Source organism: Lichenostomus cassidix, chromosome 2 (assembly GCF_008360975.1).
Source record: "Lichenostomus cassidix isolate B80296 chromosome 2, HeHo_3.0, whole genome shotgun sequence".
Classification (NCBI taxonomy): Eukaryota; Metazoa; Chordata; class Aves; order Passeriformes; family Meliphagidae; genus Lichenostomus; species Lichenostomus cassidix.
Genome location: NC_139482.1, coordinates 91,567,671 through 91,584,083, shown reverse-complemented (window position 1 = coordinate 91,584,083; position 16,413 = coordinate 91,567,671). Strand labels below are relative to the sequence as shown.

The 16,413-nt window shown below is 40.5% G+C and overlaps 1 long non-coding RNA gene across 1 annotated transcript; it reads left to right on the top strand.

Annotated features, from left to right (window-relative positions):
* The first annotated feature begins 2,556 nt into the window (after nt 1–2,556).
* Nucleotides 2,557–11,072, top strand: LOC146441765 (uncharacterized). Its single transcript, XR_014850035.1, has 2 exons — nt 2,557–2,827; nt 6,493–11,072. It is a non-coding gene; the product is annotated as an uncharacterized LOC146441765 (long non-coding RNA).
* Nucleotides 11,073–16,413: the final 5,341 nt, after the last annotated feature.

The following is a 16,413-nucleotide window of genomic DNA, read 5'->3' as shown; positions in this document are numbered from 1 at the left end:
ACCAACACCACAAACCAACATGTCCATGTTGACATGACCTTGTGATCATGACCTCCAGCCAGAGAACCAGACTAGGGAGATGGTGGCAAACAGTAGTGAGCACACCAAAGCCATTAAGCAAAGCAAATCGAAACATACATCAACCAGACCTACACAATTGCATACATTCCTCTTACAGGATAGAAGAAATTGTGCAGGACAGTAGAGAGAAGGAACAGTGGGCAAGTAGTTGATGCACAGAGAGAGGCAGTGCTGGGAATTAGATGAGAAAAGTGCTTTGATTCAGGCATCTTATCTACTGGCCTGTGGAAGGTGGAGTACCACAAGTAAAGAAGCACTGCCAGCCCTGCAAAATGCAGGACCTGGCTCGGAATGACAGCTTTTTTCCAATCAACACATTGCCAATGCAAATGTTTTTTCTCTTGAAAAATAAACCATAGAGCAAAGTACAGAAAAAAGAAATGTTCCAAACCTGAGCAATTCCTCATTCTTTTTTTCTCTCTTCCTTTTTAATTTTTTTTAATTAGTATTTTTTTATTTTATTCCTTTCCTTCCCAATCATATGATGTTAAGGAGTTGAGATAATACTTCTGCAAAACATCTTAATATGTTAGGTTTGCTGTAACCCAACATTTTATTGAAAATTATAATCCCATCCATTGTTCCCATATTTGTACCAAAAAACATCAGTAGCCTCCAGAGCCTAGCTGATCCAAGACAGGTTCTGAATAGCTCGATACACAATGAAAACTGGTGGAATGCAACAGCTATTGTGAAAAGGTGACTGAAGTGTTCTGATAGATATCTAATGATTCAGTGCTCAGCAATCTGGAATAAATACAGTTTAGACTGCCTATCAGTAAAGAAACTGAGACTAGACAGACAAATTTTTTAACACATCTTACCGACGTCATCTACTAAAAGGGGAGAAATTATTACAGACTCACCCCTCTCTTCCTTGCATGTCATTGCCAAGGAAATACAAACCAATCCAAAAAAGCCAGCAGGTAGCATGGCATGGATTAATTTTCATGCACACTACAGCTCTCACTTAAGAAGACTAAGTGCTTGGTTGAGGTCCAAGATCCATGCCAAAAGTGATCTCCCTTCACAAGGGAGACAGTGCCATGCATTGTTCATTTCTGTGTTTCACTATCCTGTGGTAAAATCCTTGACCCGGTGAAGTCATTACAACCTTTGTCAAGGATTTTATTCTTGCCCTATATTAAGTATCTACTTATAACTAAGGAAGGCTTTCTTGTGCAAGGACAGAGTGTTCCCAAAGTGTCATCTAAGGCTGAAATAATCCCCCAAGGAACTGGGAATCATCACAAATCTCATTACCTTCTTGTACAGGGCACTTTGAGTTTGCTCTCTGTAACATGAATAGCAACACATATTTTTAAACAGAACACATTTGAACGTAATGAACATTAAAAACAAAAGTTAAGGCAGTGAAGCCTTAGTAAAGCCAGTGGTAATACCAGATAGTGCTACAGCAAAATTCTTAATTAAAATTTGCAAAAAAAAGAAATTAAGTACAGTGCTCTTATTGTAAAAAGGCCAAACCTCCATTTCGGAAAGGCTTTTCATCTTAAATAAACTACTTGGAGCAGTGACTTTACAGTTGACAAAGAATTTGAAGCAGCAAAACCCTGCTGCATGTGACGAGATGCAGGACAAAATGGTGATGCAAAAATAGAAGGATAAATATAACTAAATGTGCCACTCAGAACACAGAAAGCTGAGGCAGGTGTTGCCATAGCTGTCAGCTTTCAGGTTCCTCCTTTCTTCAAATTTTTCAAATCATATCTTGATTCTTCTATTAAAAACATAGAAAAGGACCAGATATGAGACTTTTGGATTTAAATCCATAATTCCAAGTGTTTTGAAAAGCTGTCTAAAACTGTTGTATATGGGTTTAAAAAACCCCTACAACCCAATAATCTTGATTTTCTTTTCTCTAATTCAAAACTTTGCTTCTGAGAAATTAAGAAAGACAAGTGTTTCCAGAGCAAAAAAATAATAGTTTTAAAATATTAAAGACTCAGATAAAACACATAAAAATACAATTGAATATTTTATAGAAATTAAAGTACTTCTTACTTTTAAACAAGTAACCTAGAAGAAATTTTAGCATGAAAATACAGAGTTTGAACTTCATAATGAAGTCTCAGAGGCAAAAATATCCCAAGTTGTGTCACTTCTGTGACATGGTCTGAAATGAGAAAATCCCCACCACTGTGAGAGTGTTACAAAAATAGCCAGCACTGGCAAGGGAGCATCAACTGACTTTAGTAAAAGAGGGAAATACTGGCAAGCTCAAACCTTGACCTCTAGCAGTGATATTCTTGTTTCAAGACTTGGAGGTCCACACACATATCCACCTATTTCTGACAGAGTCCACCCTTGCTGCAATCTATCCCTGGGCAGGCAGCCAGTGCAAAATCTCTCCAGTAAGAAGCCCCACTTGAGCCATGGATTTAACAGGAACATAATGAAGGGAGTGGCTGAAAATAACCTGCCCTTACAAGGCAATCACATTTCAGGATTCCCAGGCCATAGGGAAAAAGTATCTGTAAACAACAGAGTCTCTGGGTCCTGCCTTTCCCATCACCTTCTTCTCCTTGGAAAATGAAACTTTGAGAAACTTCTGTGAAAGCAGCAGTCCCAATGTGGGAAAGAGAGCATTTAGTGGCTTTGTTCTCCCTTGAACTGCCTCTCTATGGCTATGCCAACAGTAGGCAAGCAGTGGAGTGCACTTTTTCCCAGTTCTGTACAATGTGAGAGCAGGGGAATGTGTGCTCCAGGAACCTCTTTGCAGACGGTGAGTTTTTTACTTTCTGCCTTCGTCTTTTCCACTAGCTCGTAATCTGCCCCTAGCTTCCCTGGGGCCAAGGGGAAGAGGATGCTCTTTATATAGCTGTCCTCGGGGACTGGGTGAATCACAGAGTAACATCTAATCCCTCTTGCACTCCACAACTGTATAACATCCCAGCTGAATATCAAGCCAGGGAAAATAAGTTACAGTTTTATGTACATAAAAATAAGGCAGAGATATCACAAGCGCAGTTAGAGGAGTTATCAGTTTCCAACATAAAACTCAAATTGAAAAATTAAACAAAGGAAAACAACCAGAGACCAGGGACGCTGCAGAAACCACCTAGAAAGGCCAAGATACCATGTTCTTTATTTTGGCACTTAATTCTTCATAAGATTTTGAAAAACAATATTCAGTAGTCATTGGGTGAATCTACTGCATGATTTTCTTTTCTTTTTTTTTTTAACTGGAGAGGGCAAGGAGCCATGTTTTTTTAAAAGCTTGGCCACCATGTTTGGTATCTGAGCTGTATATCATGCACTGTTTGTCATTTCACGCCACTTAGAACAAATCCCAGCTGGCTGGAATCCTAGTCCTGTGGACTGTGAGTCATGGATATTAAATGACCATCATGTGAGCTCCTGCATGCTGCTGTGTTTGGTGTGTGACACTGTAAAGTTGTACAGTATCTTATCACGGAAGATCATCAATATGAACACACAATTTGAGCGGGAGCACTTTCATAACAACGCAAAATAAATTATTTGTTTTAGCAAGAGGCAAGAAAGGGGTAGGGATGCATGAAGCTGAAGAAAAGGCCCAGCATTTATGTGATTTTTGGAGGACCGATAAGCCACAGAAAATCGCTTGCTAGTTCTGTAGCAGCAGATCTGGGGGAAGAATGGAAAAGATACTGTCCATAGTGGAAGGGTTCACAAGAACCTTTAAATTTCCTCAAGGAAATCCTGTAGCTGTCTTTTTGATGCATAATTGTAATCAAGTCCAGTCTCACTGAAGTACCCTACCAGGATAAGGAACTGAAGATAAGCATTTGAGAATTAGTCTCATAGGAGCCAGAACAAATTTTGGGACTGGCTAAAATGCCAGTCCCAGTTCAGAATTTTAAAACAAGCAATGAGATCTTTTTCACTGACGTGATATGGACAACTCTTGAAGTGGATGGTTTTAGTCTAGCAGAAGCCCAAATTAGAATATTTACTCAGCACTCCATTTCACGTTAATGACATGCAGGAAATCTGTACTACAAATCACATTGGAAAAAAACTGAGTGCTAGGGGAAAACATTATTTTCAAAGAATACCGTTTCATACCTGGATTAGGTAGAATTATTCCATCCTAGTTATGAGCTGGGTAAGTTCCTGCCATCGGTGATAGAATGAAAATCCATTTAGACAACATACAGGAAAACCCTGTAGGAGTTAGATGTGAAAGCCCATTTCCATCTTCGGTAACATGGGTAAGTTGTTGAGGCTAGAAGTTGTTGTTATCCAGTCCCAAGTGTTATCCAGTTGCCTTCTGCAGGTTCCTGTGAGATCACATACTGCTATCAAAGGTTCTTAGGAGTCTATAATGTTTCAGTTTTCAGTCACGGCTCCAACCAAATTACTTCTTTTACTGCCAGTTCCAGCTTAGATCTGTTTTTCTGTCTTTGCACGTGTTTTTCTTCCTGGTAGCAGCTACCAACTTCTTCCCACTATCCCAGCAGTTTCCCCTACCTTTGCTTATGTTTCTACCACGTCATAGCAGTGTAGTTAGCTCTCCTTAGGTCAGCAAAGCCAGGCATTCATGGCTTGCACTTTCTAACACTTTTCAAGCACTGAGTCTTTTAAAATGTATTTTATTTCTTGAATTAAGCATGAAAAACCTTGCATTTGAAATCTGTTCATGGGCCAAAAGAGACAGTTAAACTTTACTGCTGATTTTTTGTACAGAAGCCCAGGATTTTAGAGAAATAAATATGACTTGAAACAGATGAGGAAAATTTATTCAAATTGATCCAGACTTAATAAAAAAGCACCACTATAAAGACATCAGCAAGTTATATCAGAGGAAGATTAAAACTGTTAATGTACTGAACTCAAGTTACTGTGATTGTCAGAGAGAAGTCAAACACTATGTTTGGCAATATTAATAAAAACAGCATGTTAAATATACAATTATGTCACTACAGCTAGCTCCAATCTTCCTTGTTTTGTTTTGCTTTTTTAATATGGGGGCAAATTTTAAAAATGCTGTTGAATTTGGTAGAGTTTAAGAGAAAACTTCTTTGACTTTGGAGAAGCTTTCATGGAAAGAAAAGATCAAGAGGAAGAAGGATTATTCATGGACGTATGAATGGATATTAGATAAGAGATAAATCAGCCTTAACAGCCCTCTGGGAAGACCAGGAAGTAATAAAATAATTATTAAAAAGGAAAAATGCAGATTAAAAATTAGAGAAATTTTCATAACTATGTGAAGGCAAAATAAACGCAGATGCAAATGCAGAAACAAGGTGCCAGGAAAAGCTATGAAATTACCTTCACAGAGGATTTTCAAGACATCTGTCTATGGGGAGTCACTTCAGTATAATGAAATCAGAGCTTTCAAGATGCAAAGACATGAACTGAGGAATCCACTCACTACCTTCTAACCCAAATCATTAGAAGCAGCTTTGGTGAGCTAAAATGTTGTCACAAATTGTCCCTGTTTATTACAACCCAGTATTCTTGAAATACATGGAACAGACTGACAAAGTATGCTGACAATGGCCTCATAACCTGAATGTGACAGCAAAGCCAGATATGGGTATCTGACTAAAAGTCATTGCTATTATTCCAGGTCAAATCTTTCTTTTAATTTAACCTTCTTTAGTGAAATAATTCTAAAACTGTTACTTGAAAGCATACTGAGATAAATTCTCAAAGGAATTTTAATAAATAGATTTGCTTCGCTTTGTTTGTAGCAGATTAATGCTTTTACATAAGGGTTGGAAAGCAGTTTTGCAGTCAGAGGAAAACAGAAGTCACCGCTGCTCCCTCAAAGAGAGCACAGGCCTGTCAGTCTGATTCTGGTGTTTGGAAATAGAAATATTTTCTTCTTTTCTTTACACAACTGTGATAACAATCTGTAAGCCAATGTACAATTAAAGTGTCTCCAGGAATTACACTGTTTGCAACAAATGCATTTTAAACTTATTATAATAGTGTACTCAAGAGCTTGAAATTTCCATGCCCACAGGGCAATATAGCACTACATTTGTGATTTGATGTCACAAGCATGTAGACTTCAGTTTTACAAATACTCTTCAAGAAAACATTTAATTTTTCTCTCCGGGGAAAACATTAAACCCTACCTCAGAGAGCTGCACAGAAGGAAGAAAATTTGGTTTGAGATGGCCATGTTTTGGCTTCCAGTCACCAAAATCAAATTCCCTCTCCATATGTGTTCCAGCTTTAGCCTCACAGTCTTACTACTCTGAACCTAAATAATAACCTAGGACATATTTTACCCTTTATACTATATACTCATCTGTAACATTCCAGAGAGATTTTCTTGTTTTCCAGGATTCTGGAGGTCCATGAGTACTTATGGTTTCAAAGGAAATAAGGTTTAGATAATCACAATCTGCCCACTCATACATTTCTCTTTCATTCTCTCTTTTGAAACAGCAGCGTATTTTTATTCACATTTGACTAGATGGATGAAGGTATCAAAGATAAAACACTTCTACAAGTTTGTTGTTTGGGTAAAGGAAAAAGAACCAGGCTGATATCCTGGATCCAGCTGCTGTGAGTGGACAGAGATGGGAGGCAGCTGGCCAGTCAGCATGTGTGTATTGACAGGGCAACCAGCACCTTGCGTGGCTTTTCCCTTGCCACCATGTGCTGCTACTCATCCATCTGGGCACGTAAAACTCCCTTCACAAAGCTGGGACATTAGGAATGATCCACTAAAAGCCTGCTGCTCTTTTCGGAGAGTCATGTGGGTTCCAGGCTCTGGAAGTAAACTGCAGTGCAAGATAAAACAGATCCCAGCAGTGCCAGAGTCACACAAGGGATGAGCCCTCAGGACTGCCAAAACAGAGGCAGATATCCATAATTATCTAATATCCAGCATTACCGAGGTCCTGCAACAAATACTCACCCAGAGGACATGCAGTGGCAAGGCTTCAGATCTCTGTTTCTCAGCCAGAATTTGTCCTGGTGTGCTCAGTAAGGCACTGCTCAGCTTGGGCTGCAAGCTAAAGATATAAGCACCCACAGAAATGTCCTGCCCAGTGCTGGCAGATCAGCACAGTGGGAAGCCTACCCAGAGTACTGGGTAGCTGTGCTGGCAAAGAGGCTGAACTGTGGCTTTGTTGCCTCAGCTGTCATACTTTGTTTAAAGGTAGTTCAGTTATAAATTCCCCCAGCTTCAAATGTATCCAGCTCATCATTAGAATCAATGCATGCACACAGAATTTATTTGTACCTCATTCTGATCAGCGTCAAGTTGTGCTGTAGGACGTTTAGACTGAGTGTTAGGAAAAACTTATTCACTGAGAGGATGGAACAGGCTGCCCAGGGAAGTGGTGGAATCATGGTATCTGGAAGTGTTCAAAAATCATGCATGTATGGCCCTTAGCAACATGGTTTAGTTGTGGGCCTGGCAGTGTTAGATTAATGCTTGGCCTTTTCCAACCTAAACGATCCTAGGATTCTGTGATCCTACAGGGTCTAGAAAGATTGAAATCAGTTGAGCAAACATGAACTGGAGAGAGGACTTACATAACAGAATTCCAAAATACTTAAAAGTGCTACCTAGCCAACTGTCTAATTAAAATAACTCAGCATTTATTTTCACATTTGCCCTGTTAGGTTACAAACCACTGCAATTCTCACGTTTTACACACACAACATTGAAATACTATCTGCAGTGTACATGAACCCTTCAAATGCAGAGGAGGAGAGTGGGAACTTAGAGGGAAAGAGCTGCCTAAGCAATTTCAGCAGTCTGATGTATGATGGGATCAACTCCTTTCTGGGAAGTTGGCAGCACATTAACACCGTGCAGTGAGTCTGGAGCTGGTTCTGGCATCCAGAGTGTAGGCACAGCCTTGGTCACAGGGCTGAGAGGAGAGGGGGAGCTGAGAGGAGAGGGGGAGCTGAGACTGACAGCTGCATTACTGGGAACTGAAGTGAGAAAGGCTAAAGGTGAGGGTCAAATTGCTGTGGGAGCAAGTGTCATGGTATCTAGTTTCAACCAAGCAAATTATCTACCTGCACCCTTACATAATCCAGCATGTTTGTTAACATAGTGATTCCTATCCTCTTCACATACAAATGTACCTAAAAATCACCAAAGGATGGGAATTAGTTTTCTCAGTCAGGAGAACTGTGCAGAAAAATCACCCTTAGTTTAACAGAGGGTGACTTGCAAATGCAAAGGAAAAGAAATAGTATCTAATTTAACCAAGAAGAATGGCCAAGAGAAAATCTAGAATGAGTTTTGGGGTGAAATAAAATTTTTAACAAGAACTTCTTCAAGAATTGTGCTCTAAAAGTTATTGTGCTTCACTAAGTAGAGACTATATGAAGGGCTGAATGGGATAACCCTTTCAGTGGAAACAGCAAGTCAAATGGGCAGAGTGATGTAGTCTGGCTGAGCTGTAGCTCACTTCCCCACAGCAGCCCTCCCAGTGCTCTGCCCTGTGCTGGTGGCTGGAAAGGTGTTGGTAACACAGCAGTGCTTTGGCTCCTGCTGAGCAGGGCTGGCTCAGCAACAGCGCTGTCTCTGAACATTCCCCCTCCATCCAAAGGCTGATCCTGGGAGGGGACACCACCAGGGCAGATGACCTAAATTAACCAAATGGATATTCCATACCATGTGATGTCAGCTCGGATATGAAAGCTAAGTAAAAAAAGGAGGAAGGGGAGGAAATCCTTGTTTGCAATGTTTACCTTATGGAGCAACCACTCCAAAAGCTGAAGCCCTGCTTCCTGGGAAATGGTGGGACATCATTTGCTGATGGGAAGTAGAGAATAATTTTTTTTCTCTTTGCTTGTGCACACTCTAACTTCCACTTTTACTTTAGTAAACTGCCTTACTTCAACCTATGAGTTGTTTTCCATTTTATTTTCTCTCCCCTGTCCAGCTGAGAACAGGGAGTGATAGAGTGGTTTGGTGGGCACCTGGCATCCAGCCAAGGTCAACAGGGAAGAAAGAGGGAGAAAGAGCAACCTTTCTGATGTAATTTTTAATGGATTAAGCCCGAGTTTTCTTCCCTGTATATTTTAAAATCTTTCATAAGTGAATAATGTACATTGCATATATAAATGTATGAGTCATGTAACCCTAACCTGACCTGACATTAGTGAGTTATGATTTTATATGGGTATCACTGGTATATGCCTGACCAACAAATGTGGCAAATCCCAAAGCAGGGCCCCAAGGCACCTCACCATGTAAAATCACTGCCCAACACACCTTCCAGATTAGCTAAAGAGCAGCAGAATGGATCACATCAGGAGCTAGTTCAGGTAGATAACATTGGAAACAGATCAAAGTGTCTTCTGCTGTCTGGTGATAATCAGGAGAGCACTCTGACATACAGCGAGATTCCAGGGAGGCTCAGAAGACCAACCAAGTTGTCAGAGCATCCTTTCTTCCTCTGTGCAGATGTCTGGAAGCAAGATACCCTGACAAGCTGACAAGCCAATCAGAGAGTCTGTGCAGAGAAAGATATTCACAAATGTCCCACCTTCGTGGTCCTGAGGAACTTGAGAGAAAAAGTATCCCGAGGGGTCCAACTTAACAGTGTAGCCTCAGTTACCATGTGGGAGATGGTGGTGACAGAGGGGAGCCTCAAAAGCCAAAATAAGCACACCAGTTTTGTTCTGCAGAACTTGGCCCAGGAAGAAATGGATTGTCCCTAGAGAAAGCTGTTGATGTATAAACAGAATCCAGCCATCAGTCTCATCATGAGCTTAAGTGCAAAGGCAGAAGAGGAGGCTGAACTGAGAGCTGTATCTGGCACACACCACATACCCTTGAGGCCACCCCAGATAAATGAAAGGTACTCCAGACTGAGACACTCTGCTGAATTTCAATTCTCACATCAACATCAGTGAAAACAGATCAAATGCACAGACGGAGGGAGAGTTTCTGTGGCAGAATTGGATTGCACCAGGGATGAAAACAACCAGGCATGAGGAAAAAGGAGGCCAACCACCACAGAAGTCGTACCATTACATCAGCCTTATATGTGCTCTAGAAAAGGTGATTCCAGACTGGCTTATGGCTGTTTTCAGTGGTCTAGAAATGTGTGTGGGTTGCTGTGCACAGGTGCTGGCAGTGGGATCTGCAGGGCAGCCTCTGTGAGGAGAGGACAGGCTGCCCCATGTTGGACACAACCCATTCCAAATGGCTCTGATGGCCCCACCATAGGGCATGGCTGAGCTCAGAAGCCAAGATGGCAACATCTCAGGGAGAAAGGTATCCCTTTTGTGATTTTATGATTCTAATGTGTCTTGGGGTGATTTTACAATGCTACTCTATTCCTGATCATCTGCTTTATGCCCAGGCATAGTTTCTGTAGCTTTAAGCTAGGTCCAGGAGAGGAGCAGGAGCCAGAGGAGCTCTGGCACAGGTTTTGCTCAAGCCCACACTCCTGTGTGCTGGGCTTTGTGGAGCACAGGGGTGTTACATTGCTGCTTTTAGCTATCTTGGTTTTTGTCTGCTGAGGCAAGAAGCTTTTCCCTTGACTGCAGGATCAGTTCTTCGGTGGCATCTGTTGTTTCTTCTTGGACTGTTTGGCTTGTTTTTGGTCTGAAGACCAGGCCATCCCTGGGGAGATGGTTGGCAGGACCTGTGGGGAGCCACCAGAGCAACTCCACCCAGCCCCAGACCTTGGGAAAAGCTGAACCAACGAAAGAAAGGATTCTAAATCCACCAGTTTTGTCTGCAGCAAAGAGGAGACCAACATCAGAGGTTCACCAAAGTCCCTTTTCTTTTCCTTGAGCTGCTGTATGGATTTTTCTTCCTTCCACAAGACAAAGGCCATCTGCCATTTTGTTCTCTCTGGCCACGTGCTCGGCAGAGTTTCTTTTCCCCTTCCCCTGGCATTTTGGGCTTGTTTGTTTTCTGCTGTGTGTGTGTGTGTGTGGAGAGTAAAGTTCTGATGGTTCAATACCTAACAGCTATTCATTTTCTCCTGTCCCATTCATTTTCACTTTGTTTGTCAAATAAACAGGGTTTGGGGTTTTTTCACTTTTATCCACTAAAATTTATTTCATATCAGCAGGAAGGGATTGCTGAAACCCATTTCTTTAGAGGAAACGTTCATTCCAGAATATTTTCTTCCAAAACTTGTCTTTAAACAGTGACATAATGACAGGGACCAACCTTGTAATATGAATGCAATATCAGTCATGCATTATAGTAGTCTTAGACAGGCTGAAGTGTGAATCATGGAGTCTTGTGCATCACGTTTGTCCACAATGGTTCCCATGCAGCAGGTGAAAGAAATGGTGCTGAGTACCCTAGCCAGGTAGGCAAAGCTTTTGAAGGTCATTTGTGACCATGTTTGTCAAAATCGTGTTTAGTGCAGAGTGCAATACAGAGGAGGGAACCACAAATGAGTTACTAGAAAACTGCTAGAAACAAAGCTAACCACAGAGCTCTCTAAAGAACATTTTATTTTGCTTTTGGTCAACTCTATGTAGTCTCAGAGTCAAATTATGTACTTGCTACATCTACATATACATACCTACATATGTTTCAACTTTCATATTCAATACAGATATTATTGTTTGCGGCTTAGTAAAAGAACACATGGAGCTAAGGATGCTTCTCGAGGTGACTTCAGAGCTTTCTTACATCTAAATGCATATACATTTTAGGGAAAATTTCAGACAGAACTGTGTAAAAATGTTTCTAAGGCATAGGGAAACTTTCAGCACTGCCATGTACTGCACTCCTGTGAGAAGCAGGACTTTAAAACACACTAACCCATGAGAGAATGTAACACAACTGTGACACTTCTGTACTGAGGTAGGCACCAAGTGCAGTTGGCCTGCCAGTAAAATCCCAGTTTATGAGCTGAAATCACTTGAGCAGGTATCGCCTCTGAGGCCCTCTGCCAAGCCAAACAACAGCATCTGAAAGCTGTTATTTACATTCTGTGTGGGAAAGAAAGAGGATCACACAGAGGGAGGTTCCAACAAGAATGGGAAAGGAATAAAATGAATTTGCAATGATGAGCTGAAAAGTTGGAAAGGGAGAATACCATACAAATAGTTAAACATTTGTAATTACATTTGTGACAGTAAGGATGTTGTTTGACTTAGCTTGCCTTGATTTTTTACCTAATGTATTTAACACAGCATAAAATTACACAAGGATTAGGAGAAATTAAATAGAAAAGATATAGCAAGCACCTACACCAAGAATCATCATAGATATTGTAAAAGCAATTACATGAGCTATCTCAGGGATATTCAGATGATCTGGAAGGAAGGGGGGATGTTCAGGATCAGGAAGGTAACACCTTCCTGGTGCCTTCCATGTCATGAGTTGTGACAGTTCTGCAACTCACACTTCTGCAGAGCAGAATAAAAGCATTTCTAAGTGTCCAGCCCGAAGCCACGACTCCACCCAGAGCTAAGAGGTTTTCTGAGATTCTGGATTCAGGGACATCTAACAAGGCTGGGAATGAAGAAAGCAGTTAAATGTCAGAGGATAAAGGAATTGAGGCAGAAAGAGACAGATGTTTCTCTGGCACAGGGCTAAAATGTCTGGTGGGAGACTTTGGCAAAAGCTCATAGTCTGCATGTTCCTGTTGCTGTTGAGAGGAACTGGGCTTTGTGTACAATTATGTAAACAAACAAATGATCTCAAGACTTTCCAACTTTGAAGCCATTTTTCATCCAGATACACCCTCTCTCCTGCAAAGCCTGAGTGCTAAGTTTGCCATGGAACCAAAAGGGCAATGGGGCTATCATACCACAGTTCGCATAGTGAAGTAGCCCAGCAACCAACAACGTAAAACTAAACTACACATTGCCCCATCCATTAATCTGCACTCTTCCTTTTCCCTTTTAACAGTGATGAGCCACAGGGAAAACAGAGTTGTTCTCATCAGATGTTGGACTGATACATTCTTAAATCACAAGAAAATTTGATTGGAATTAACAAGGTTTTTATTTTCCGATGATTTGGGAAATGCTTTAAATGACATTTCTTGCTATATTTTCTTCAGTTTCAGGACACGGCACAGAAGAATGCAAAATGCAAATAACAATAGTTGGCTTAATAGTTTGAACTGAAAGATACAATTCATTAGTAACCTGAAAGAAGCCCAGGACTGCTCTGACCTTATCGGTGTAGTGTTTTGTTTTACACATACTAGTAAGGGTGGGAAATTCAAGCAGATTAAAAATCTTCTAAATACTGCAAAAAGCTGGCTTGTAGAGAAGGTTTTCATAGGCAAACACATTTTCTTGATTTACTTTCCACCCAACAGTGTTCTAAGGCTGGGGTTAATAGCAGCAAAATAGAGTGACTTGCAATAGAAATACTTAATGGTCCTGTAGCATATGTGATAACTACGCAGCAGGGGCTCACACAAGCTGGCTGAAAAAAATTGCTGTGCTCTGCTAGGTTAATCTAATTAGAGCTCTTCCTTGCAGCTTCGATTGACAGTTTGGAAACCTGTAAACTTCTCTAAACATAGACAGCCTTCCATTTGCTGCAGTTCAAGAGAGGACCCTCTTCTTGCACTCTTCCCTTGAACTGTTTCCATGGAATGCTGTCCATATTCAGAAAAATGTACAGGTTGCCAAACTGTCAACTAAAGCTGTAATGAATGGCTCTAATTACATTCAAGTAGCAGAGAGCATTGCCATTTTAATCAAATCTGAGCCTTGTGAGATATTTGGCACAAATACAAGAGAAAGCCTGAGGAAAACACTGCCAAAATGTTAGCAACCTTTTATGCTGAATTCTGCCTGTCGGAGAACTGAATACCAACTGCTTTGCAAAGGTTTTTTGTTTTATGGGGGTTTTTATTGTTGCCTATATGGTCTCATCATGAATTATTATCCTGTTCTCTAACAACAATGCAAAACTAAACAAAAACCACAGCCCTACAATTTCAAGACTAAAAATGATGATCAGCAATTTTGCTAATCAGTCAGCTACAGTCACGTTGCCAGTCGCAGAGGCAAGGGGGACCTAATAACATCCTTTCACTCAGACAGTTTCTGCCAGCACTCAGCTTCGTGTTGTGTACAGCAAGAGACGTACAAACAAACTGCTTTGTCAAATATCCTGTCAGATGCTGCCCCAGCTACTTTCCAAATGGCACAACTTTATGTTCTGCAGCCCTTTATTACCCTAATAGTGTGAAAGAGTAATAGTGTGAACCTTACCAGAGTTTGGTGATCTTGATATTCAGTCCCTTTTTACAAATCACAAATTTGGAACCAACCTTGAAGTTATATCTTATTATTAACTGATTTATTTGTCACACCTTCTAGACCTCACAGTGATTCAAATGTAAAGTATCAAAATTAGTGAGTGCCAGAAAAGAAAAGGATAAGAAGTTATTCAATCATTCTCTAAGTTTGATGGACAAGAAGGAAAGCAAAATTTCTAGAATTTTACAAAAACCACCCTGGAGGATAAACGAAGGCAACAAAGGAATTCCTTCTTCTTCTTCTTCCAGAGGAATTAATTTGGTAATATAAGGTTTTCAATTACATTCCAGTTCCCCATCATGAAAGCATCTTCACCAAGAGCATTATAGGTGAAACGATAAAAGAGGAAGGATTCATATCTGAGATATTTTGGGTGAGCACAATGAGTCTCAATCCACCACCATCCCTCATTTTCAGGAGATGGCTCTCATTTATTTCACTAGGCATTTTGCTAGACTTGTGTTGCCAGCTGTCGCACAGAAGTCCTGCTGCTTCATGTCCCAGCAGACGGCCAAATGCCAACCACGCCTTACTGCTTATAATGGCATTATTGGAGTGCTCTTCCTCCAGCTCCACTCCCAGCAACAAAGACTCTAAGAAGAAATCTTCTTCTAAGTTCCTTATTCATATTTTTTCACTTGCATGATCTGTGTTCACTCAGTATGGTTTTAAATTGTACAAAACCTAAAAGAGGGGCAATCCAGGCTCTTTGCAACCATCTGTCTAATAACTAATTTTGAAGCAGCCTTCAATAAATCACTACTCAGCTTCCTGAATAGTGACAGGGGGTGTAGAGAAGCTATAGACAGCCCTACCATGGTCTCCCTCAGTGATGGAGCTTAGCAGCCCTCAGGAAACAGCCTCTTGATTTCTAGTCCTAAGCTCTTCTGCATGCGGTGTTGAATGATTAGAGTAGCAGTCTAAATCAATGGGTTTTCTTTGCTTTTTGGTGAGGTTGTTTCTAAAGAAGCATTCTCTACTTATCTTGAAGCTTTTTTTCACATGGTAAGATCTTGTTGTCTTTTTGTATAAAAGATAATCTTACTGTTATCTTTTTCTGGAAACTGCGCGTTTTGAAGCTGCAAGTGAATTACTTTTCCGGTCCACTCATGGAGAGCATGGGATATATCATTGAATTTCACTGTTTATGCAACTAAAATATCAAATTAGCTAAAATAAGGAGAAAAAAGCTTGTGGGTTTTTTGTTTTTTTTTTTTTTAATGCTTGTTGTGTTCTCCATTCTTTAAATATATTCATTAAGTACATGCATAGGTCTTTCTGGCTTCAGCTAATAACAGATGTTTTAAACATGATGTAAAAGCTCCACACAGAAGGATATTTCTCTCCTATCAACTTCAGTTTGAAGCATGAAATATAATTATCCTTATATCATTATCTTAGCCTGCATAGTTCAAAGAAATAAGACACAATCTGGAAGTGTTTCAGTGCCAAAAAATGTGCTAGCCTTTTCTTCTTCTAAAATCTGAGTAGCAGTTATGAGGGAGAAGAGAGAATCCTTTTTTCTGGGTAATAAAAATGGGAGTGTTTTCTTTACTTTATGTTCCAGCACAAAGCCCAGTGTCACAACTACCCTTCCTTCACAGCTAAAGCCTGGGACAAGAGAATTCCAACTGCATGGAAGACACCTAAGTTAAAATAGTTTGCTTTTCAGGCATGCTGAGTGCTTTCTGCAATCACTCATGCCTAAGGAGGGCACAGCCTTGGGCAACCAGAACCAAGTTTCCTGGGAGAAGTAATGTACCCTGTTCTGTTCTGTTCTGTTCTGCATGCCCTGATACATACGTTCTATCTTACTCCAATGGAAAGTAATAATGGCAGCTGTAGGAGGAGCAAAACAGATCAGAAGTAGGAGCATCAAGTAAAATAACAGCTATTTTATACAAATCTTTGGCTTGTCTAAGTTTCCTCTAAAACCTTGGTAAATTAAGGTGGAATCAGCTACTTCATGTACTAGGAACACCATTTGCCTGACTGTTGAAAGGTACAATGTGGATATTTAAGCAGGAGTTAATCACTGTAAATTGTTCTTAGAGTCAATGGGCATCTAGTCAGCCTAATTAACACAAACTATGGAGTTAGTGCTCTTTGCCTTAAGCAGATTTTTAAGATAGG